Source organism: Chiloscyllium plagiosum, unplaced genomic scaffold, assembly GCF_004010195.1.
Source record: "Chiloscyllium plagiosum isolate BGI_BamShark_2017 unplaced genomic scaffold, ASM401019v2 scaf_6000, whole genome shotgun sequence".
NCBI lineage: Eukaryota > Metazoa > Chordata > Chondrichthyes > Orectolobiformes > Hemiscylliidae > Chiloscyllium > Chiloscyllium plagiosum.
In genome coordinates this window covers 34,341-58,380 of record NW_025215344.1, presented here as the reverse complement: position 1 = coordinate 58,380, position 24,040 = coordinate 34,341, and the positions used below count along the sequence as shown (strand labels likewise).

General features: G+C 45.6%; 1 long non-coding RNA gene across 1 annotated transcript in view; it reads right to left on the bottom strand.

Annotated features, from left to right (window-relative positions):
• Positions 1-24,040, bottom strand: part of LOC122548293 — a 24,386-nt gene continuing 346 nt past the window's right edge. The window contains exons 2-3 of the long non-coding RNA XR_006311205.1: positions 19,270-19,532; positions 1-93 (exon numbers count right to left, since the gene is read on the bottom strand). This is a non-coding gene — a long non-coding RNA (uncharacterized LOC122548293). The remainder of the gene's footprint in view (positions 94-19,269; positions 19,533-24,040) is intronic.

The following is a 24,040-nucleotide window of genomic DNA, read 5'->3' as shown; positions in this document are numbered from 1 at the left end:
TTAATCATAGGAAGTGGCTTCAGAAGAATTTCAGTCAGAGTGGAAACCTGAGAATTTTCAGAAATTCACGATCCAGAAACGAGGGCCTTGAAACTGATCAGGAAATCAGAAAGAGAACATGAATGCTAACAAACAGGAACAAAAACACTGCATAAGTCTACAATCTTGTATTTCAAAGGAAACAAAATAAAAGCAAGGTCAAATATGGAAATTTGTAATCAGGAGAGGAGAGTTTATTGTGAAGAACAGGGAAATTGTCAAGAAAATAATCAGCTACTATGCATCAGTCTTCATGGAGGAAGATCCACAAAATCACTGAGTAATACCCAGTGATATTGTGGGGCTTGTGCAACTAAAGACAACTAAAGACATAAAGTCAATTTATATCCGTAACAAGGTAATATTTGAAAGTATAACTGGATTGAGCATTGCTAAGTGTGACAAGCCTGATGTACTTCATATTAAAATGTCAGGCATAAATCAGTAATAGAAGTATTAAATGCATTGTCGAGACTGTTTTATTTTCCTGTGGCATTCTGCAGAGGCCGGAATTCATTGCGGATAAATAGAAGTTAGTAAACGTGGTCCAAGCACTATAGATTAATGGAAAGGATCCAAGCATGGAAAGCATCTATAAAGGGAAGAAGACAAAGTTTGGAGAACTGCCGACCAATTAACTTCACATCTGCAGGGAAACTATTGGAATCTATTATACAGCGTGTAATACTGGATGTTTAGAAATTAACAGCAACAACGGAGAGAATTTGTATGTATTTCTGACAGATGTCTAACTAGATGTGCTATTGGTTGTTAGACCCCATCTACCACCACCTGAGAAAAGCAACAGCAAGTGACTTCACCACAGGAAATAACATCACCACAGGAATTGACATCAACAACCCAAAGAAACCCAAACATGCAAATAGAAAGCAGGAAATTTCAGCATTGCTTCGCCTTAGGTCCACTGAAGATGTAAGGCAATGAAACGTCTGGAAATGAACCTTCCAAACCTGCATCCATTGTGTACAGTGTTGGTGACCCAATCTGAGAAAGAATATACTGACCACAAAAAAAGTGCAATGGACGTTCTCCAGATTAATGCCACAGATGGCGAGGTTGCCTGATGAGGAAACTCAGCCTGTGTTCTCCAGCGTTTCAAAGAATGAGAGGTGGGTCACAGTATAATTTGGAAAATTCACAAAACATATGACAATTTGGAAATAAACAGAACGCTTCCCTGGCTGTCCAACCCACATTCAGGGCAAATAATGGCAAGATAAGGGATTGGCCACTTAAGACCGTAATAATGAGGAAACTCATCTGCCGAAAACAGGAGCATAGAAACCTGCTGGCAGGATAAGATTAGGGAGAATCCCCAGATATTCTGCAAGTGTGTCAAGCAGGAAAGAATAACAAGGGAACAGGAAGGAGTCATTAGTGACTTGCCAAGTTGCATCCAAATCAACTTAGTGTAAGGAGACAGAGGGTAGTGGTTGAAGGCTGTTAGTGTGACTGGAGACCAGTGTCCAATGGTGTATCACAGGGATCAGTGCAGTGTCCCTTATTATTTGTGATTCAGAGGTGCTGGTGTTGGACTGGGGTGCACAAACCTAAAAATCACATAACATCAGGTTATAGTCCAGCAAGTATATTCAGAGGCACGTGCTTTCAAAGTGCATAACACCTGATGAAAAAGCAGCCCTTCAAAGCTAGTGCCTCCGAATAAACCTGTTGGACTTTAACCTGGTGTTGTGTGAACTTTAACCTTCTTATTTGTGGTACTCATAAATGGTGCAGCTTTGAATACAGACGGGGTTGGCGGGAGTATGACAACTAAGTTTGTGTTTGATACAAAGATTGGCCAGGTGGTTGGCAGTGCGGAGGAAGGCCTTATGTTACAGGAAGATACAGATGGAATGGTCAGATGGACAGATCAATAGCAGATGGAATGTAATCCTGATAAATATGAGATGATACACTTTAGAAGAAGGAACCAGACAGGGGAGTACTCAGACAGGGGAGTACTCAATGAATGGCAGCACAGGAGGATGCTTAGAGGGTGCTTCTCCACACATCCCTAAATGTGACTAAACAGGTTAATACACAATTTGAGAAAGCATCGGGGACGTAAACATAACCTTTATTCATCCGCTATGCGGAACTTTGGTTTGGCCAAGATGGAATACTGTATGTAGTTCTGGGAACCACACTACGGGAAGGATCTGATTGTAGTGGAGGGGGGCTCAGAGGAGATTCACCAGGATGTTCCCAGGGATAGAGCAAATCAGCTATGGAGAGAGGCTGGATCAGCACGGGTTGTTTAGTTTGGAGGAGAAAAGGCTTGAGTGGGCCGTGATTCGGAAGGATAGTATTCCGAGGGGCATGGATAGACAGCAGCTGTTCTTTTCAGTCAAAGGACCAAGAACAAATGGAGCACATTTTAAAGTGATGTGCTTGAGATTTGGAGAGGAATTGAGGATTGTTTTTCACCCAGAGGGTGTTGGGGTCAGGAATGCCCCTCCTGAGAGAGGAGTTGTAATGGTAACTTCACAACCATAAGAAAATATACGGCTGTGCAGTTGAACTGCCATAAGATTTACGGCTACGAGTCTTGTGTCGGAAAGTGGGGCTCATGTAGACCGTGCTGTATTTCTGATGGTACAAAGTCTATGCTTCTGTGTTTGCATGTCTGTGGAAGGTCAATTATTGAGTAGCTTAAGATAGGAATTGATGGGCTTCCTTCAGAAGCCCATCAAGGATTTTAAGATTGAACTTGTCATATCTTGTGAAAATATTTCAATGGCAAAATGAAGGGAAAAAAGGTGCAGCTTTCTTACAGTCTGATACCAGAGAATTGAGGACAGGGAAAAGGCAGAACTATGGAGCAAATACTTCAGTTATGTCTTCACAGAAGAAAAAAAACAAAAAAGAAAACTTCCCAACAATATTAGCAAACATTAGTCTGTTGAAAAAAAAAGAGAATAGAATGAAATTAGCAACCAAACAGTTTTAGAGGAAGTATTGGAATTGAAAGTAATGAGCACAGACAAAGTCAAAAGATATTTATCAAATGGGAATCATATTTGAGAAAGTGACTTTTAGCATAATTATGGAGAAGCAATCAATACAATACGATTCGATTTTCAGGAAGATTTTTGATAAAGTCCCAAGCCTATTATGCAAATTAAAATCATATGGGCCTGGGACTAATATGATTTTAGAATGGGAGAGCTGACAGGAAGCAGTGAGTAGGATAAACAAGTTTTGTTTCGAGTGGTACCCTGGGCGGATATAGCAGGACTGGGGCTTGGGCCCCAGCTATTCCAAATACACATCATATATTTGGTTGAGGAAATCAAATACAATATTTCCTCGTCTGTTGATGGCACTAAACAATATCGGATTGTGAGTGGGTGAGCAGGATGTCAAAAAAACTGCAAGGTGATTGAGACAAGTGGAGTGTCTGGACAAATACGTGGCAGATAAAGAGCAAGGGGGGAGCGGGGGATATGTGATGTTGTGACCTTTGTGGGAATAACAGAATGGGAGCCGATCATTTGAAAAGGGATTTTATGAAAAGCGTTGATCTATAAAGGAACTTAAACTGCATTTTTGTTTCCCTCTGTGCAGCCCTCCGAGGTCAGTGCAGGGCAGTGAGATCTGAAACCAGAATCTGGATCAGTGGTGCTGGAAGAGCACAGCAAATCAGGCAGCATCCGAGGACAGGCAAAATCGACGTTTCGGGCAAAAGCCCTTCATCAGGAATAAAGGCAGAGAGCCTGAAGCGTGGAGAGATAAGCTAGAGGAGGGTGGGGGTGGGGAGAGAGTGGCATAGAGTACAATAGGTCAGTGGGGAAGGAGATGAAGGAAGTCAATACTGGGAATGGAATTGGCACGCTGACCAGTAGACACAGACCCAACGAGTGGGGAGCTGCAACATTGAAAAGGATCTGGATCTCCCTGTACACCAGTCACTGAAAGCAATATTGCAGGAACAGAAAGCTGATAGGCAGATAAATCGTGTATTCACCTTCATTTCAGGGGAATTTGAATGCAGGAGTAAGGGTGTTTTACTGCAACTGTATAGGGCCTTGGTGAGATCTCATTTCGAACATTGTGCAGTATTATGTGTAGTTTTGGTCTCCTTGCCTTATAAAGGACAAACCTGACATTGAGGGAGAGCAGCGAAGGAGACCAGACTGATCTCTGGAATGACGGGCTTGTTGTGGGTGAAGAGTCTGGTGCAGCTGGGCCTACATTCCAAGGGGTTGAGGAAAATGTGTGGACATCTCTATGAAATACATAAAATTCTTTCAGGACGAGTCAGATTGGAAGCAGGGGTGATAATTTCCCTCGGTGGGACATCAAAAACAAGGGGCTACAATATTAGATACAGACAGGCCACTCTGCATTGAGATGAGCATAAATGTCTTTACTCAGAGACTGGTGAACCTGGGGAATCGTCTCCCAGATCAGGCTGTGTAAACCAAGGCACTGAATATAAATAAGGATTTCTATACAGGAAAGGGATATGGAGAGAGCAGGAGTATGGTATGAAGATAGACAATCAGATATCTTTACAGGTTATTCTCCAATATCACGGTAGCTGTATACCTGTGCAATACTATATTACAGAAAATCGTGCAATATTAACAATGGGGCCAATGGGAAAAGGCGCAAACCGCAAAATATCAGTAAAAACCAAAAAAAAGTTAGTCTAAGTAAACCTTTAAATCATACATTTTAATGCAATAGTGCTCTTAATGTAACAATTTCACACTACAGTCACTGACGGCAGCCCTGTACCCTTCACCAAGCTCTTCACCAGAAGGCATTCAGGGCTGACTGACCACGTGATGCTGATGCGGTATCCCAGTTCTCCCCAAGATTCTCCTGGTTTTAAATAAAGTTCTTTCTAAATATAGACAAATATTCCCAGTTTCAGGCTTAGTTTCAAGGCTTGCAGAGCGGATTACATTCCTGTTTTAGCTGAACCCATTGTGCATTTTGCAGACTAGGATCCTGAGGCTGGGTTTTATTGTTCAGCTAGTGCCTAGCAAGGAATCGTGTCACAGTGAACGGGAGTTCACTTCATAGAAAAAGGTGCGCAATTCACGAATCGCATTGTAGCGAAATTGTATTTAATAAACACGCGCTATCAGAGAACTGCCTGTATATTGAATTGAGGAGCAAAATTGATGGACCGAAGGGATTACAGCAGTTCTTATTTTATATTTCACAGTGTTTAAACATATTAAGGGATATAAACACTGGGTCGGGAAAATTGCATTGAGGAGATTTTCTCCATGAACTAGAATGGGGGAGGCTCAATGTGTCAAATGGCCGACTCCTTTCCCGATGTTTCTGTGCAGTCTGTGGGAAAGCTCTGTAAATGTTGTCACAAGCTCTCAGATGTGAGGTCTCTGCAGGGTCAACAGGTCTGTGTTTCCCGTTCCCTTTTCCGGTACCAAGGCTGGGGCCGGGTATTCTGTCCGGTTTTATCTTTTCAGATCTCAGAGCAGTTTGATACAATAGAGTGTCTTGCTTGACCGTTTCAGAGACCATTGAAGAGTTTATCAAATGTCTCTGTGTCTGGAGTTGCTCTTCGGCCAGACCAGGAAAACACAGGAGATTCACTTCCTGAAAGTACATTGGGGTAGGAGATCGAAGTTTAAAATCAACATTGGTGGAAGGTCACTGTTACTGACACCAGATCCTAGATCTTGATATTGTATTAATTGTTTATAACTTCCACCAGCTGCAAGAGCATTATCCTGTATTGGATTCGTAATCCAGTGACATTTCCACAACAGCACCATCTCCACATAGGAACCTATCCGAAACCACACTGCGCAGGTTATTTCTGTACTGCTTGACAGCCCTGCCAAAAAGACCTCTCACCAATTTGATTATTGTGAAGGAACTGAGGGAGTGTTAAATTGTCAGAATGCAATTATTCATCCATTAGGGGACGGGATATAGTTGAGTACTTTTCCACATTGCCAGGGAGTTGTCAGAGTTGGAGCTGGAATGAAGCAGCTTCCCCAGGGACACAGCTTGTTGTGCAGCACAAGTCTTCAGTCCTATTGCAGGGATGGGGTCAGGGCCCAATGCCTTTGTCGTATCTGCTGGGTTCAGCTGTTTCCTCGTGTCACATGCAGCGAATCAAATTGGTTGAACACTGCCATCTGTGATTCTGTGGGCATCATGACGAGGGTGAGGTGCATCATCCATTCAAAACCTCTGGCTGAGGATGGCGCAGATACTCCATCCTTCTCTTTTTCACTGTAAATGTTGTGCAGGGCTGTTCCATTACAAAAGATGGGGATATTTCTGGAGTCCTCTCCTCCAGTAAGTTGTTTAATAGTACACCAACATTTATGTCTGGATGTGGCAGCACTGCAGAGCTTAGATCTGATCTGTTGGTCTTGGGATCATTTTGTCCTCTCTATAAGATGTTAGTTCTGCTGTTTGGAATGAAACCACTCAAGTGCGGTAGCTTTAATGGTTTGTCATCAGCTTTAGGTACACATGGTTCTGACCTTGGCATGGTCACCCACACTCGTCACTGAACCATCACTCGGCTTGATGGTACTTATAATCTGTAACATTTTCCCCAGGATATTCCATCAGTCTATGTTTGAAGACAATCCTGCTTCTGTTGCTGCTGTTGTCTACAGCATCACATGAATGCCCAGGTTGAGCTGCAATATCTGCAATTCACTTGTACTGACTGGCCCAATTCACATCGAGACCCTTTCACCTATCAGCCGTGAACTCAGTGACCTCACCTGTTGTCTGATGCAGGAATACTTCGATTTTAATATTCTCATTCTGCTGAGGGTCTCTCCTTGGTGTCATGCTTCTAATTTGTTACATTACTCAAATCCTTTAACATATTCATCTGAATCTTTTCCTTTCTCGTAATGCCATCTTCTGCGTTTGAATTGAGTGTGTTTCCCTCTTGTTTTCTCCCTGACCATGATTTAAGAGCTCTGTGGTGTCAGTGATGCCAGCCTTTTGCAGTTTCAGAGCCAATGAATGTGTGAACTTTGCGGTATCGTTCAGTTCCCAGTGTATGGCCCTTCATGTTGGACAGGGCGTTTGAGCAGCTTTCACACACCTCATTGGAACTTGTTTAAAAACAGAAATTGTTGAAGAAACAAAGCAGGTCTGGCAGCATCTTCTGTAGTGAATGCGGAGTTGATTTTTCAGGTACAGTGACCCTTTTACGAAGCTGTCACTTTCTCCAGCATTTTTTGTGTTTTTAGTTCCAGTATCCTTCGCTATTGAGGGGTGGCATACTAGAAGTTTATAATATCATGGGAGGCATGGAGAGGGTGAATAGCCAAGGTCTTTTCTGCAGAATCGGGGAATTCAAACACAGATGCACAGCTTTAAGTTGAAAAGGGGGAAACTTGAAAGGGACAAAGGGGCAACTTTTTTTACACAGAGGGTGATGTCTGTATGGAATAAGCTGCCAGAGGAACAAGTACAGCTACAATATTTCAAAGACATTTGGACCAACGTATGAACGGGAAACGTGAAGAGGCATATGGGCCAAGTGCAAGCAGATGGAATTAATTTAATTTAGAAAATCTGATCAGCATGGACAAGTTGGACCAAATGTTCTGTTTGCGCATGATATGACTATGAATCTAGAAAGCGAGGAAAATGTACGAAAAGATAAGATGTAATGAATTGGCAAGAAATATAAAAACAAGCATCATGAGCTTTTTTGTCTACATAAGAAAAGCTTGAAGATGTGTGTGTGAGCTGAGTCAGAAGTGAAGTGAGGAAAGTACATTGAGGCCTTTGGAGGGGGTGACTGGAGAACTGGCCACAGGGAACAGGCAGATAATTTACAACAGTATTTCCACATGGGGAAGGCACTGCAAGCATGTCAATGGTATAAACAAAATGGTAATAAGAGGGCAGTTCTTGAACTGTCTCTAACAAAAGGAGCAAAGTTTTTAACTAACAGATAAGAATAAAGATAGACAGGTCAGCAGTAATTCATAGTTAATTTTAAAAGTGGTCACAGAGTGACTTGCGGCACTGTGTGAAATATCCCTTAATTCTCTGGATTACAGGAGTGTTCTAGTGAAACTGGAGAACCTCCAATATGGCGCCTGTCTTCAAGAAAGGAATGAGACAGAGGGCAGGAACAATTTAGCCTAACCATTATTGCTGGGAATCTGCTAGAACCTGTTATTAAGGAAGGAATTGCAGGTCACTTCGAAAAACTTAATGGAGAGTTGGCATGGTTTGTGAAGGGGAAACTATTTTTGTCCTGTAAAATCATACAAATTATTTTTGGAGATCCCTGAGAATGTCAAGATTAGAGCTATGCTGAAAAAGCACAGCATGTCAGGCAGCATCCAAGGAGCAGGAAAATTAATGTTTCGGCAGGAGCCCTTCATCAGGAATCCCTGAGAAAGTGACAATCAGATTTGATAAAGGGAACTGATCAACATGAGGCTTTCCAGAGATTTTTCACAAGGTATCACAAAATAAACGTTCTGACACGTGACAGAGGCTCGTAGTATGATGAATAATATATTAGCATGGGATGATAGTTGTTTAACACATAGAAATCGGAGAGTCAGGATTAATGGATCTTGATTATAAAGATGGATCTATTGGATTACCACAAATATCAGGCCGATGGCATCAGCTGTAAATAACTGATAGCCTGACGGCGGGAGCTGAGTGCAATTTCCATCCGAGTTTGTGGATGACACTGAGAACCAAAATGTTATTTAATGAAGAGGACTCCCAAATAAGGAGCAGTACAAAGGGTTTGGAGTGTTCCTGTGTATGAATCATAACGTCAGCATGCTGATGCAGCAGGTAACTAGGTTGGTTCATGAGGTGGCTTCCTGGGATGAAAGGAATGAATTATTGAATGCATCTCCAATGGTGAGGCGATTATTCATTGTGGTTGAAATGAATGAGGGTGATATTATTGAAATGTACAAGATACAGAGGGAGCTTGACTAGGTAGATGCTGAGAAGGTGTTTCCCCTGAGTCTCGAACTCGAGGCGGTAGATACCGAATAAGGAACATGGATTTCAATCTGAGGTGAAAAATGATGAACTCTCTCAGAAGGCAGTGAATGTCTGCCTCATCTTCCGCCTCGGAACCCTCCAACCACAAGGGATGAACTCAGATTTCACCAGTTTCCTCATTTCCCCTCCGCCCACCTTGTCTCAGTCAAATCCATCGAACTCAGCACCGCCTTCCGAACCTGCAATCTTCTTCCTGACCTCTCCGCCCCCACCCCAGTCTGACCTATCACCCTCACCATGACCTCTTTCCACCTATCGCATTTCCGACGCCCCTCCCCCAGTCTTTCCTCCCTACCTTTTATCTTAGCCTGCCGGACACACTTTCCTGAAGAAGGGCTTCTGCCCGAAACATCGGTTTTCCTGCTCCTCGGATGCTGCCTGACCTGCTGTGCTTTTCCAGCACCACTCTCACCTAGACTCTGGTTTCCAGCATCTGCAGCCCTTGTTTTTACCAAGTTGGACCAATGGGTCTGTTTCCATGCTGTACATCTCTATGACTCTACTCTAAGTACTAACAACTTTAATTCATATAGCACCATTTTTTGGTCCAGTCAAATGAGCCAAAGTGTTTATCAAGAGAAGTATCAACTGAAAAACAAATGTTTTTGAGATTTTCGACACCGCCCAATGACAGAAGGAGACAGCACAAAGGGTGATCCCAAACCTGGCCGAAAATGTAGGTTTGGAGGAATGCCTTGAAGAGACGTGGATTTTAAGATGTTGGCACACAGACAACAGATGACAGGGCTGAAAATGGTGGGGGCAATTAAAATCAGGGAGGAGCCAGAGAGACCAGAGTTGGAAAACTGTGAGGATCTCAGATTCCAGTAGAGCTGAAGGAAGTAAAGAGGAGAGCTGGTGATACCTGAACAAGTTCAGTTCAGACCCATTCTGAAGAAGGGTGACTGGACCCGAAAGGTGTACTTTGATTTCTCTCCACAAATGCTGCCAGACCTGCTAACATTTTTATGTTTTTGTGTCCAACTTCCAGCATCTGCAGTTCTCTCGGTTTTTTTGAACAAATTCATGGTTTGTACTTAGCCATCTCCACAGCAGATTGATTTTTCTTGCCAATCGTTAGGGGGTTGGGATGAACATTTTCAAACTTTTCATTTTGTTTAGTTCATTCATAGGTTCTGGTTGTCACTGGCAGGATCCAGCATTTATTGCCCATCGCTAGTTGCCCCTTGAGAAGGTGGGGGTGAGCTGCCTTCTTGAACCGCTGCAGTCCATGTGCTGTGGGTAGACCCACAATGCCCTTGGGGAGAGAGTTCCAGGATATTGACCCAGTAACAATGAAGGAATGTTGGTATCATTCCAAGTCAAGATGGGCTGTGGCTTGCAGGGGAACTTGAAAGTGGTGGTGGTGTTCCAATGTATCTGCTGCCCTTGTCCTTCTTATGGTAAGAGGTCATGGGTTTGGAAGATGCTATCAAAGCAGCCTTAGTGAGTTTCTGCAGTGCATCTTAATTAATAAAGTATCAGATATAATGCATATTATTATACTGAGTTGTTCGGTTTGTCTATAAATTGTATGGGTTGATCCATTATGACTGCAATGAAATAAATCATATGAAGTCCAAAATGTACTTGTCAAATATCTGATATACTGCATGCCAGAATTGTTTCAAAGATTAAGGGCATTTCAGAAGCAGATAGATTACATTAAACTATGTGATTAGTCATATTTAAGTAACTGAACTAATTCTCAGACCAAGTATTATTACTGACGTATGTGATATCCCTTCATCACCACAGTATCTGCATCCTCGCATAAATTCAAATGTCATTTTCCGAGACAATATCTCAAGCAGATTGTACAGAAAGGTGAATTTCACTTTGAGGTGCTTGCAGGTCAGGCAGCATCCAGGGAACAGGAGGTTCGACGTTTCGGGCACAGGCCCTTCTTCAGGAATGAGCAGAGAGTGTTCAGCAGGAGAAGATAAAAGGTAGGGAGGAGGGACTTGGAGGAGGGGAGTTGGAAGTGGAGGAGATGCGGTGGAGGGCACCGTCGACCACGTCGCCTTCCTGACCTGCAGTCTTCTTGTTGACCTCTCCGCCTCCACCCTACTCCGACCTATCACCCTCACCTTGACCTCTTTCCACCTATCACATTTCCAACTCCCCTCCTCCAAGTCCCTCCTCCCTACCTTTTATCTTCTCCTGCTGAACACTCTCTGCTCATTCCTGAAGAAGGGCCTGTGCCCGAAACGTCGAATCTCCTGTTCCCTGGATGCTGCCTGACCTGCTGTGCTGTTCCAGCAATAAAGTTTCAACTTTGATCTCCAGCATCTGCAGACCTCACTTTCTCCTCCAGTGACCATCACGGCCTGACTTACCTCCCACTGTACAGTAACCGTCACGGCCCGACATACCTCCCACTGTACAGTAACCATCACGGCCCAACATACCTCCCACTGCACAGTAACCGTCACGGCCCAACATATCTCCCACTCCACAGTAACCGTCACGGCCCGACATATCTCCTACTGTACAGTAACCATCACGGCCCGACATACCCCCCACTGTACAGTAACCATCACGGCCCGACATACCTCCCACTGCACAGTAACCATCACGGCCCGACATACCTCCTACTGCACAGTAAGCAACACGGCATGACATACCTCCCACTGTACAGTAACGATCACGGCCCGACATACCTCCCACTGTACAGTAAGCAACACGGCATGACATACCTCCCACTGTACAGTAACGATCACGGCCCGACATCCCACCCACTGTACATTAACCATTACGGCTCGACATACCTCCCACTGTACAGTAAGCATCACGGCACGACATACCTCCCACTGTACAGTTACCGTCACAGCCTCAAATACCTCCCAGTGTATGGTACCCTTCACGGCCCATATACCTCCCACTGAGTAGTCGCATTCACTGCCCGACATACCTCCCACTGTACAGTAACTATCACGGTCCGACATCCCTCCCATTGCACAGTTAACACCATGGCCCTACATACTCCCCCACTGTACAGTAACCATCACGGCTCAATATACCCCCCCACTGTACAGTAACCATCACAACCCTACATACCCCCCCATCACGGCCCCAAATACCTCCCGCTGTACAGTAACCATCATGGCCCCAAATACCTCCCACTGTACAGTAAGCATCATGGCCCAACATCCCACCCACTGTACAGTAAGCAACACGACACAACATATCCCCCACTGTACAGTAACCATCACTGCCCGACATACCTCGCACTGTACAGTAACCGTCACAGCCCGACATACCTCCCACTGTACAGTAACCATCACGGCCCGACATCCCACCCACTGTACATTAACCATTACGACCCGACATACCTCCCACTGTACATTAACCATTACGGCCTGACATACCTCCCACTGTACAGTAACCATCACGGCCCGACATACCTCCCACTGAACAGTAACCATCACTGCCCGACATACCCCCCACTGTACAGTAACCATCACGGCCTGACATACCTCTCACTGTACAGTAACCATCACGGCCTGATATACCTCCCATTGAACAGTAACCATCACGGCCTGACATACCTTCCACTGTACAGTAACCATCACGGCCCGACATACCTCCCACTGTACAGTAACCATCATGGCCCGACATACCCCCCACTGTACAGTAACCGTCACGGCCCGACATACCTCCCTCTGTACAGGAACCATCACGGCCCGACATACCCCCCACTGTACAATAACCATCACGGCCCAACATCCCACCCACTGTACATTAACCAACACGGCCCGACATACCTCCCACTGTACAGTAACCATGACGTCCCGACATACCTCCAACTGTACAGTCACCATCACGGCCTGAAATTCCCACTGTACAGTAACCATCACGGCTTTGCACTGCTGCCTCACCTAAGTCCTCGGTTCAATTCTGGCCTTGGGTGACTGTCTGTGTGGAGTTTTCACATTTACCCCGTGTCTGCGTGGGTTTCCTCCGGGATCTCCGGTTTCCACCCACAGTCCAAAGATGTGCAGGTCAGGTGAATTGGTCATTCTAAACTGCCCATCGTGTTTGGTGCATTAGTCAGGGTTCAATGTCGTGCAGGGGAATGGGTCTGGGTGGGTTACTCTTCTGAGGGTTGGTGTGCACTGGTTGGGCTGAAGGCCTGATTCCACACTGTAGGGAATCTAATCTAATCTCCAAGGTTCAAGTCAGGAATGTGATGGAATAAACACTTGTCTGAATGAGTGCAGCTCCAACAGTATTCTAGCATGGACTTACTCGCAACAGGCAACACAGTTTTGTGGGGAATATCCTGTCTTACAAACTTGATTATTTTGAGGAAGTGAGACAATTGATTGATGTGGGCATGGGGCTGGATGTTGGCCGTTTGGACCTTAGCAAGGCCTTTGATATGGTTCCTTATGGCAGGCTCATGTAGAAGGTGAAGTGAAATGGGATCAGTGGTCAGTCAGTAAGATGGAGAGAGAACGGCTTGGTCATAGAAGACAGTATTGGTGGATCAGTGTTTTTGTGACTGGAGATCTGTAAATAGATTGGCGGAGTTGCAGCTTGTGAGGATGATTGCCAGAGATTGCAGCAGGATGTCGGTCAGCTGCAGACTTGGACAGAGAAAACACAGATGTAACTTTATCTGGACAGTTGCGACGTGATGCATTTTAGAAGGTCTAATGCAGGAGAGAAGTATACAGTGGATGGAAAAACTACTGGCTGCATCAACATCCAAAGGGACCGAGGTGTACAGCTCCACAGTTCCCGGAAAGTAACAACACGGGTGGATAGGGTGATCAAGAAGACTGATGGCAAACTTGCAGACAAGCATCAGAGCAGACAACATGAAAATTAGCAGGTCATATTGCAGCTGTCGAGAAACTTAGTTTGGGCACATTTCGAAAATTGTGTACAGTACTGGTTGCCACACCAGCAGAACGATGTGAAAGTGTTGGAGAGGGTATGGAAACGTTTTACCAGGATGTTGTCTGGTTTGGATGGTATTAGCAAGAAGGAGAAATTGAACAAACATGATTTGTGTGCAGCTGGGCATCATTGGCTATGGGGCTACGTGGTAGATATTTACAAAATTATCAGAGACATAGAGAGAAGGACAGTTAAAGACTTATTCCCAGAGTAGAAATATCAATTACTCAGGACCGTAGGTTTTAGGTAAAGGAGAAAGCTCAGGAGATATACTCGGCAAGTTCTTTTTTTGCTTTTCCAGATAAAATGTGAAAGTGACTGGAATACACTGATAAAAGGGGAAGAAGCTAAAATAGCAAGGTTTAAGAGGCATCTTGATAGAGTAGAGACAGCAACGAATAGAATTACATAGAACGTGTAGAAGCAAAAACTTTCGTTTTAACTTTAGAAGGGCATCATGTGTCAGTATAGGCTTGCTGGGCTGAAGGACCTTTTCCAGTGCTGGACTGTTCGTTAAGTCAAGATTTGTGTGCAGCAGTGGTGAGATGCTCAGTGAATGATTACTGATGATCAATAACCACATTATTGTTGATCTCTCCTCATCAACTTGCAGGTTCATGTCCTCCCTTCCACTGTTGGGAAACTCAATACGGAGAATTTGACGTGAAAGTCCGAGCTGGTAACTGGTAACTCCATCTAGACCCTCGCTCCTACGGCCTTCTATCTTGGACACCAACGTCTCAGGGGACACTGCACTAACAGAAGCTGCACGTATGCCACATCCCCGATGCTGGCATCTGACACATGCCAGCCTCACCATGCCATCTCAGCACATCTCCGACCCACTGACAGTACACGTGTACTTCAATGCTGCAGTTCATGGTGCACTGACAAATCTCATTACAATGCTGCTGCAAGGACACTGTGCTCAGGGACACACCCCCAGCTCATGGGCTGCTCAGTTCTTGTTCGTACACATTCACTTTGAGCTGACTTGAATGCTCAAAGAATTATTGCCTTGCCTTACCCTGCCCTCAGCAGTGTTTCCCCTCAGCCAGAGCTACCAGGCTCACACGCCTGCTGTATTGTCTTGGTGTTGAGCACAGACACAAACCAGGAAGCTTGATATCATTGTCCAGTCAGTCACGGTGCCCAGCACAGTGAGTCGGGTGGGGGGGGTCTCAGATCCCAGTCCGGGAGCTTGGACACGGTAAGTCAGCCTGTCGTGGTTGTTAGGGTCAGGATACATCTCCTGTGAGGGGGTGAGGAGCTGAATGTTGGAGAGACCCTTAATCCTCTTGGCCCATCTCTATTGTGGGATGGTTCCATCTGGAATGTGAAAATTAGCAAGAGGTATTAAAGGAGATGGAAAAGGTTGGTGTTTGTGCTGGGACAGCTGAGGGAAAAGTGGGGAGGTGTCCTGAGTGAGTGAGTGGGCAGCACAGACACCAGGCAGAGTTGGGCAGAGGGACAGAGAAGAGGTTAGAGAGAGACCAAGAGAAGATGCTGCATTTACGGAGAGTGGGAGAACATGCACCTTGGTGGGAGGTGGGTGCAGTAACACAGAGAGTGAGGGAGAGGGCACGAAGTGCAGATGGTTGCACTTACCCTGGTGGAGGGGAGAAGATCACTGACCTCCTTCCTACATTGCTGGGCATTCACCCAGAAGGCTGGCACCTCACTGACCCAGGAGTCAGCTTCGGACCAAGCTGGCAGGGTCTGGTGTTGTGGCCTCCCCTGCCACTCCTGGAGGAAGATAATGTCCCTCTCCTGCAACATGTCATCCACCAGAACTTCAGGGGCTTGGCCACAAAGTGTGGCCCCAGGTTTACCGTGTCTGCCATGTCCAGGCCAGTTTTGGCTTGCCAATCTAAGATTGTACTGTCATTTTAATAATGGCACCGAGAACAGGGAGGCTGGTGCACTCTGGGATATCCAGGCAGTGGGCAGTTGTTATGACGAAGGGGAAAATCATCGTGTTAGTGTCAGTTGAGAAGATAACCACGCAGGCAGGGAGGGGAGTTAATGAGGCAGATTGCGGATTGTATCATGAGAAAATGCACTTCACCTTGTGGAGAGAAACTCTCCATGAAACTGGACTAAAATGAGACTTGACCAAATCACAAGATGGTTCAGGCCTCTGTCTGTCTGAATCAAAATAGGGATGCAGTGTTAAATGTTGGGAGCGACAAACTTGGAGCGGAGAATTTTACAGGAGATTCAAATCCTTAAAATGGGGTAACACAATGTTCCAGACTGTTAAAAGAAGCCGGGGAAAATTTGCTTCCTTATAGTTACTCACATTATCCAATCCTCAATGGATGCAGGGATGGTGCCGGAGGACTGGAGAATGGCTTACACTGCAGCTTTGTTTAATGTGGAGCAAGGGATTGACCGAAAGTATACAGGCTGGAATTCTGAGACAGTGGATAAACGGTCACTGAGGAAGTCCCAGGGACTCCTGGACAGTCGGTCTGGATTTATTCAAGGAAGATCGTGCGTAATTAATCTGACCGTGTCGGTTTGAGGCACTAACCTGTAACTGCATGTGACTTACTTGGATTTAACGAGAGAGCCCAAGGCAGACTGTTTAAAAACAGAAAGTATGGGGTCCAGGTGAATGGAGCGAACAACCCAGAGAAGTGCAAGGCAAGGCATTTGGGGACATCAACAATACAGAGGAATGTACAATAAAATGAGAATATGGTCAGTGTGGGCAGATAAACGAAGGTGGCTGAAACATCAATAATCTTGTTATTGTAGCAAATGGCGTTATTTCCTCTATCAGACAAAATAATGAACTTCAGAGCTGGAAGCTTATGCAGGAACTGTATAAGTAATGAGTTCAGTCACAGCTTGGGGACTGTGTACAGTTCTGGTCACTCCATCACATGGAAGGATGGAATTGGACTGGAGAGGGTACAGAGGAGATTCTCCACCCTGTGAACGGGGAAGTGCAGTTATGAGGAAAGATTGGAACAGAGGATGCTGAGAGGAGATTTGATTGGGGTGCACATATTGTCAGGGACATGGGTAGAAAGGGAGACAACATCTTGTTGCTGTTGGAGAGCTCAATTACCAGCGGTGAATCTTTAATGTAATTGGATGAAATATTAGAGAAGTGTGAGGAAAGTTGTTATTTCACCCAGAGTATGGTAGGGACCTGGGAGTCACACATGGAAGCGGAGTAGATGCAGAAATTCTCAAACCATTTTAAAAAGGTGCCGTGATCTGCACCTGAAGTCCTACACTGTCCGGGGAGACAGAACTAGGGCTTTAACAAACGTTACATCTTGTCCAATGCAGACAGTGGACAGAGTCATCTCCTCTATACTGTGCTATTTGCTGAAGTTTTCAAAGGTTACCAATATCTGATAGGATCAATACGCAGAGATGAGGGATGAGGAAAGAGTGGATCAACGTGTGAATTGATTAGCGTCACAATAATATTGATACACAATACTACTTCACTGTGTTGGCCTATTTATCCTTCCTTTAGAAATGGGGAAAACCTTTGATTATCCAGTTCTCAGTCGTGGTCACACTGCAGCCACATCTCTACAATCCCAGCTCCATCTGACCTAGCTATTTAAAGCTACAATTTCACTGGCCTTGTTGACAAGTTCCCAGCTTCATTCTTGCCTTATTGAAGGCTGCTCTCAGTCAACTCATGTTTCTCACTCTCAATTCAGTCCCAGCTCTGTCACATGTGAGCCCATCCAGTTTGTAGAGTTGCTGCCTTCCCCAGAATCAGTCCCAATGACGCAGGAATCTGAAGCCCTTCCTGCTGCACCATCGTTCCAGTCACACTCTCGTCTACCTAAAACTCCAAGGCCTGTTCTCACTTGTACACGGCCCTGGGAGTATTCCAGGGATTGATACATTTGAGTTCCATTTGCTAACCATCCACCGAGCTCCCTAAATTCTGATTCCCAGACCACTTCACTCTTCCTACCCATGCCATCCCTACCAACGTGGACATGACCTTTGACTGGCCACCAGACAATTGTCGTGCAGACACAGTAACATTCTTAACCCCACTATCCTGGAATTACAGACACGCTGACACCTTCTTCACTTTCCTGACTCCTCTGTGACTATTGCTCCTCCTTCCTTCTCCCTCCACTCCTATACAGTCAGGCTGCTTGTGGGGCCACTGACATGGCTCTGACTGCACCTTCATCAGCTTCCGAAATGGGAAACTGAATTGGGAGGGAGACGTCAGGCTAAACCTGGATTCCCTGGCTGTTTCTCTTCGATTGCCTCGACCCCATCCCTTACTTATTCCAGGCTGTCATGTCTGCAGGGTGGTCTGTTCTGTGTGTGTGCTATCCCCATAACTCTCATCATGACAGAGTCTCTAGTCACTATCTGAGCTCTACGACCCAGTGTTCATCGAGGACATGAGCAGGCGCTCGGACTTCCCATGTAACAGAACACATTTTCCATTTGACAAACATGCCTTGCCATGTCTTAAAATGCAACATGTCTAGACTAACTTACTTAATTACTTAGAATTAAGTTAACATCAGGGACATCATAGTATGGTTCAGTCCCTTATTCCAATGTGGCTTACTGAGCGTAATTTATTATACTGGTTCAGAATTTCACATCCCCCTCATATTTCTGAGATCAATCTTTACTTCAGAAGTTAAAAAATAAATTTGCTGACTTACAGCAATTAACTGACAGTTACTAATAACGGTGTATTTATCAGCCAATGAACATACAGCCTTTTCTGCGATGGCTCTTGCACTTCAATCAAACTCAGTGCAGGCAGGTCCCAACAGCAGAAGGTTTTCTCCGTGACTCCCAGATATGTGTAATCCTCCAGCTCCCACTCCACTCTGCTCCCTCACATGGTCACCATCTCTGTGACTCCCAGCTACATATAATCCTCCAGCTCCCACTCCACTCTGCTCCCTCACAGGGTCACCATCTCTGTGACCGCCAGGGGTGTGCAATCCTCCAGCTCCCCCTCCAGTCTGCTCCCTCATAGGGTCACCGTCTCTGTGACTCACAGGGACATGTAATCCTCCAGCTCCCACTCTACTCTGCTCCCTCACAGCGTCACCGTCTCTGTGACTTCCAGGGACGTGTAATCCTCCAGCTCCCACTACACTCTGCTCCCTCACAGCGTCACCGTCTCTGTGACTCCCAGGGACGTGTAATCCTCCAGCTCCCATTACACTCTGCTCCCTCACTGGGTCACCATCTCTGTGAATCCCAGGCATGACTAGGCCTCGATCCTCAGTGCTGATTTATATCGTCCCATGTTGGTGCATTCACCTCCGAGACGTGAGTGAGCCTCAAGCTCCGGCTCCATGTTGCTCCCTCACATGGTCACTCCCTGTTGATTTCGAGCCTCCTGCTCTGCTGTTTCTCCAACTCCAAGTCCCAGTTGGCCTTGATCCTCGCTGCTGATTAATATTCTACTGCTCTCTCTCAGGGTCTCTCCCTTTGTGACTCCCAGGTTATGGCAGGCCTCAAGCCTCAGCTGAGATTTATAACAGCCCGTTCTGCACTGCTCTCTTACAGGATCGCTGTTGTGCCTGGAAGACAGTGGAAAAAAGGAGGATTAGACAGAGGAGAGGGTGATTGAGCGAGCTGTATGGGATGGAACAGGTTATCTGGAGAGCGAGGGAGACCTGCAGCAACTAAAGAGGTTTACTGGAAGATAGAGTGAGAGTTGAAGACACAGAAGAAGGCAAAGGAAATAGAAAGATTGTGGCTTGTTCATGATGGAGCTTTGTAGAGTCTAAAGGGCTTTTTCTGAGCTGCTAACAGAGATGCGTAGACTTCAACAAATGCAAATTGAGAGCCAGCAAGTGTTGTATGGTACTGGAGACTGTTGGATGTTACAGAGTTAGAAGACTTGCAGTAACTGGGCGGAATATAAACTTTCAAGCACTGGTGGTGTTCAAGGTCCCTCAAGACATGAAAGGTGCAGAGAATGGAAGCATTCCAAATAGTGGGATTGTAGGGGCTGAAAGTCATGAGATGGATAAAGAGGACGAAAAGTGCCAATTTAGCACACGTTATCATTGTAATTATAGAGATTTAGGAAGGGAATCTGTGCTGTCATTGATTACAGTTATATGGAGAGTTACAGAAGCTGAAGGGGTGACAAATTTAAAAAGGGAGAGATTTTAGGTGATCAGAATTTCCAACGGCTGGTGCAGTGGCTCAGGAAGGCAGCTCACCACCTTCTCAGGAACGACACAAAATCAACAAGAACTGCTGACTCAGCCATCAAAGTTCATGTCTGTGAATGAATGAAGGAATAAAAGATCTACAAGTAGCAGTGAGGTCACTCAGGCAGGCTCTTTCAACAGCACTTTACAAATCCGGAACCACTATACCCTGGAAGGACAGGAGATCCAGCTGCATGGGAACACCAGCATTTCCAAGGTGCCCTTCAAGCCACACTCCATCCTCCCAGCACTGTGTCTGTCCCAACACCTAAAGGACGGCAGTGGATGAGGAAGGCAGCTCACCATACCTTCTCCAGGGAATTACAGATGGGAAGGTAATGGTGATATTCTGCTGTTTACAGCCAGACAAAAAAATAAATCCAGCAGTGTGTGTGAAATGAAATTTCCGTTTCAGAACAACGTGCTGAACATGGATAGAGGATTTGTCCGATTTGTACAAGACAGAGTGTGAAGAAAGGGGTCTTTTTCACAATGGGAACTGGTGATGAGGGGAGCTCCGCAGGGGTCAGTGTTGGGACTACACTCTACATGTTATTCATTCAGAGTCTGGACAAAGGATGTGAAGGGGTACGAGAAATGGGTTTCCAAGAAAGATCTCAGGGATGAAATTCGTGTTATATGAGGAGCAGGTGAAGTCTCTGGGTCTGCACTTGATGAAGTTTCAGAGGCAGCGGCAAAATCTCATTCAAACTTACAGAATACTGAGGGGCCTGGATGGTGTGGACGTGGGCAAGATGTTTCCACGAGCAGGAGAGACTACGTGCCAAGGGCACAGCTTCAGAGTGAAGGGAATACCCTTTAGAATAGAGATGTGGAGGAATTTATTCAGTCAGAGGGTGATGGATCTGTTGAACTCACTACCTCATGGGGCTGTGGGTGCTAAGTGATTTAACATATCTAACTCAGAGATAGCCAGGATCTTGATGAGTAAGGAGATCAATGGTTCCAGGGAGTAAGTGAGAGAATGGGGTTGAGAAACAATTCAGCAATAATCGATTAGTGGAGTAGACCCGTTGGACCGAATGACTTAATTCTACTCCTATAAATGGACTGCGCTTTTTCCATAGGTTTTTAACTATCCAGTTATCATTTCTGGCATATCGTTTACCATACATTCCAACATTTTTCTGATTATTGCTGTCACCTCTTGGTTTCAGATCAACTGCAGAAAGCTACACCACGGAGTAACGTGGGAATCCTTGTGTATAAATCTCAGAAAGGTGGCATACAGGGCGAGCAGGACACAGAGAAGGCAAATGGAATGCTGGCATTGATTCCAAAGGGAATGGAGAATAAAAATAGGGAAGGCTTGTAATAACTGTCGAGGACTCCAATCAGCCCACACTGAGAATACTGTGAACAGGTTTGGTCCCCGATCTGGAGGGAAAATGTCCTTGCATTGGAAGCAGCCCAGAGAGGGTTCACCAGGCTGATCTTCAAAATGGAGGGATATTGATGAGAAGAGGTGGAGAAGGTTGAACATGCAGTCGTTAAAATTTAGAAAATGAGGCAAAAGTATTGATACACCGAAGATTCTTGTGTTCTTACAGATTAGGTACTGAGACATTTTCTCCTGAGCAAGGATCTGTAACTGGAGATAAAGGGGGAATACAGATACCAGAGAAGCTAACAGAGAAAAGCTGGGTTGGAGAGACTGGAGGATGTTACAGAGTTCGGGTGATTTGAGATCACTGTTGGTGGTTAGAGATCAGATGGTTGGCGGGCTGAAAATGTCAAGGAGAGTTACAGGGTTATCAGTTCTGAAGGAGTTACAGAGATCAGGAGGAATATAGGGATTAGAGATTACATAGATGGGGTGGTCATTGGAGCTACAGGAGATACAGAGAAGGAGGGGTTGTTGTCAGGTCTGGAGATTACAGAGATATTAGTGGTAGTTGGAGCTACAGGGGTTTATAGAGACTGGGAGGATTGGACGGACTGGAGTTTACACAGATTTGGGTGGTAGTTGGAGCTGCAGGAGTTTATAGAGGATTGTTGGTGCTGGGAATTACACTGACATGGACAATAGTTGGAGCTGCACGAGTGAGATAGGGAGGGTTGAAGGAGTTGGTTCAGTTCACACAGCCAGGGAGAAGTGTAGGGATTGGAGGAGCCAGAGATGCTGAGGGTTCTCAGGCTGCAGTCGTTCAGAGAGCTAGAGAGGACTGTGAAGGCAGGTTTACAGCATTCCCATCAGTTACACAGAGATGTGGAGTGCTGTTCTGGAGGAGGTGACAGAAATTGACAGGGTTGCAGACACTGGAAGATATTACAAAGACAGTGAGCTGTAGTATTTGAGGAGGTTACAGCAACAGGAGTTATTGAGGAGTTGGAGGCTGCTACAGGTGTTAAACATGCTGCAAGGGATAAATAACCTTACATCGATCAGGGGGATTGGAAGCTCTGGAGATAAAGAATGAGAAATGCAGTAACTGAAGAATATCACAGAGATGGGGAGTAACATATGAGTTAGAGGAATTATAACATGAGATGAGCAGTATTCAATGGAGTCAGGAAAGATACAGGGAGATCTGAAGGGACTACGGGTCATCAAAAGGACAGTGAGGCTTCTCAGTGTAGGATTGGGGTAGTTTACACAGACAGGAAGTATTTTATGGAATGTTGCTATTTACAGAGATTATGAAGTTGTATGGAATTGAGGAACGAACAGAGATATGGAAGGCTGTAGTTAATGAAGACATTTGCTGATGTCAGATGCTGAGGTCTGGAAATTATATGGACCGGAAAGTTGGACAATCTGTCAGAGCTCACAGAGACAGGAACAGCAATAGAGCCTGCAGGCACTAACACAGATAGGGAGCATTGCACTCACTGCTTTAGGGATGGTAGTAGGGGAGTGTAACCTTTACACAGATAGGGGTGTAAGAGCTGGAGAAGGTTAGGGCGATGATTAGATTGATGGGAGAGACGAGAGGAGCTTACATTGACAGGGCTGGTGATAGCGACGGCAGAATGTTACATAGACAGTAAGTCTTGTAGAAACTGATCGGGAGAGTTACAAGCATTGGAGTTGGTTCCACAGATCGGGGGTGTTGCAGGGACCTGAGAGGATTACGCAGATAGGGAGGATTGTAGGATGCCCACATTTTCAGAGTGTTTAAGGACTGGAAAAGGTTACACAGTTAAGGAGGGATGTTGGAGCTGTGGGAGTTCACAGAGACTTGGAGGTTTGAAGGGTTTGGGGCTGTTTCTGGATAGAGGGATATATTTAGGGACAGTAAAATGGAACACAGAGGGAGAGTTTAGATTAGATTCCTTACAGCATGGGAACAGGTACTTCGGCCCAACAAGGCCACACCGACCCTCCAAAGGGTAACCCACCCAGACCCACTTCTCGCTGGCAATGCACCTAACACTACGGGCAATTTAGAATGACCAATCCACCTGACCTGCACATCTTTGGACTGTGGGAGGAAACCGGAGCACCCAGAGGAAACCCACGCAGACAAGGGAAGAATGTGCAAGCTCCACACAGACAGTCACCCAACGCTGGAATCGAACCTGGGCTCCCTGGCGCTGTGAGGCGCCATTGCTCACCACTGAGCCACCGTGCTCCCCCAAATTGCAGAATTACGCAAAGAGAGAATGCTTGAGGTGCTGGGAGGGCTGTAGGGAGTGGAGGAGCGAACAGAGATGTGGAATGTTGTTGCGGCTTGAAAAGGGTCTGGATGAGGAGGTCGGTAAGGATGGGAGAAGGTTACTGAGGTCGTGTGGTGCTATAGGCCAGGAGTGTTTTAGGGCCTGCAGAAGGTTACAGTGATATCATGTTTTCTTGGAGATTAAGGAAGGTACACAGGTGGGTACTTTGGTCCAGGCTGGAGGAT